The sequence below is a fragment of the Austrofundulus limnaeus genome, unplaced genomic scaffold (genome assembly GCF_001266775.1).
Source record: "Austrofundulus limnaeus strain Quisiro unplaced genomic scaffold, Austrofundulus_limnaeus-1.0 Scaffold117, whole genome shotgun sequence".
NCBI classification, from domain to species: Eukaryota; Metazoa; Chordata; class Actinopteri; order Cyprinodontiformes; family Rivulidae; genus Austrofundulus; species Austrofundulus limnaeus.
The window spans coordinates 1,070,994-1,072,913 of NW_013952519.1; the positions used below are offsets into that span (position 1 = coordinate 1,070,994).

The 1,920-nt window shown below is 42.5% G+C and overlaps 1 protein-coding gene across 1 annotated transcript in view; it reads left to right on the forward strand.

Moving 5' to 3' along the window:
- Window positions 1-749: 749 nt before the first annotated feature.
- The window catches only part of LOC106521873 (glutathione S-transferase theta-1), a gene marked incomplete in the record, with an annotated part of 7,795 nt that continues 6,624 nt past the window's right edge, over window positions 750-1,920 (forward strand). The window contains 1 exon segment of the mRNA XM_014014620.1: window positions 750-895.

Genomic DNA, 1,920 nt, shown 5'->3' on the forward strand with positions numbered 1-1,920 from the left:
GTCTACCGATCTTTATATTTAAGTGTCTTGAACCCTGTGCAGCTCCACCTAGTGGTGGGATAGTGTCATTTTGCAGGTAAAATAATCAACATGCATTATGGGAGGTGCAGATTATGGCTTTAAAGCAGCTTATTTTAAGACATTAATACATTCTTGAAGCTCTCGCGGGCCACATAAAATGCTGTGGTGAGCCACAATTGGCCCGTGGGCCTCCAGTTTGACACAAATGCCTTGGAGTTTTTTTTTTTTTGAGGTTTCTCTCTTGGAACTTTTATGTCCATGACCCAACTTCATCTTCCCAAAAAAAAAATCACAATCAAAATTGAATTATAAAACCTAATTTATGTCTTCTTTTAGACATATCTTTCCTGGTATTCCGGTACTCATTTGATCATTTTGTTTAAATGAGATGTTTGTTATTGTTTACCCTTGTCTCTCCTCCCCTCAGCTGCAGCTTTGGTTGAAAAAGAGCAGCAGACGATGATCCTGAAGCAGCAGGTTTCAGACATGGAGGCTATGAAGAAGCAACTGGTCAACCTGCCACAGGAGCAGGAAGCTGAACTCCACAGCCTGAAGGTGAAGATGGAGTCAGACATGAAAAAGTAAAAACGTTTGGTTGCTTCGAATCGTCAATCGACAAACAGTAAAATATCTCTCGCTCTTCAACGACAGGTTGGATGAAACCTTGCGGCGTGAAGTGATGGAGCTTTCAGAACTGGAGAACGAGACGTCCAGGACACAGATGAACTGGATCGAGCTCCTGCAGAACATGAAATCCCAAGAGGTTAAAGAGCCAGGCTCTCTGAGAAACACGCGCGATGATTTGGAAGCGAGCGAACGAGACCTGCCGAAGAAGACCGCCGCGCTGATCAAGCAGAAAACCAGCCTGGAGAACGTAAATGTGTTTTTGTTTTTACAGAGAAAAATGTCAAATTCAAACTGAAGTCAGCTCTCTCAGATTATTTTATGAAACGCTTCACTCTCTTCTCATCTTCAGGAGGTGAAGCAGCTCAGGCAAATGTTTAGACAGCTCACCCAGGAGAGGGCGGAGCTTCTCAGCAACCTGTCAGGTGCACAGAGCGAGACTGAGACTCTCAGGCACAAGTTTAATGAGTTTTATTGTCCTAACATAAGAATGAAATCCTAACCCAACACTCCTAATAACAGCCGCCGAATGATCAGAGGCAGTTTGGTTTCTGTTTTTAACCAGTTTTGTTCTCCAAACAATTAGTTTTTATCTTTAAAGCAGAGAAGAAGCATTTTTAGCACAAGTAGGGTTAGATTTGGCAAATGTCACAACCTGTTTAAGTTTTGTTTTACTTTAAACCATCATGATCCGTTTCTCAGCAACATAACTCCATCAATGCTTTAAAATGGACGTCTAAACCTTTCCCGTTTGATTGACGCCTCATTTGACGAACTGGGTTCATCTATTGGCTCTACAGAGCCAATAATCTGTGAGAAGTAATCCAACTTCCGGTTTCGTCACCCTGGGCTAGATTGACTGTAGAATTGACCAATCAGCTTCGAGCTTCATTCTGATGCCACAGCTGTGTAGCCAATCACCTTAACTTTCATTACCTCCGCCAAGGACGAGGTAATGTTTTCGGTCGTGTCTGTCTGTCTGTCTGTCTGTCTGTCTGTCTGTCTGTCTGTCATTCTGTCTGTGGACAACTTTACTCAAAAACTTGTGGACAGATTGTCATGACATTTTTACCACTTGTGGGTACTGACCCAAGGAACACACCTTTAAATTTTGGTGATGTTCCGGATCACGATGCGGATACAGGAATTTTTTTTCTTTTAACACTCTGAGATCGGCAAAGCTGTGATGCTTTCACAGGGCTTCTGTAAAAAACAGTGAGCTGGATTGGACAGCACGGACTTCAAACTTTATACAAACATAAACATAATATGCGC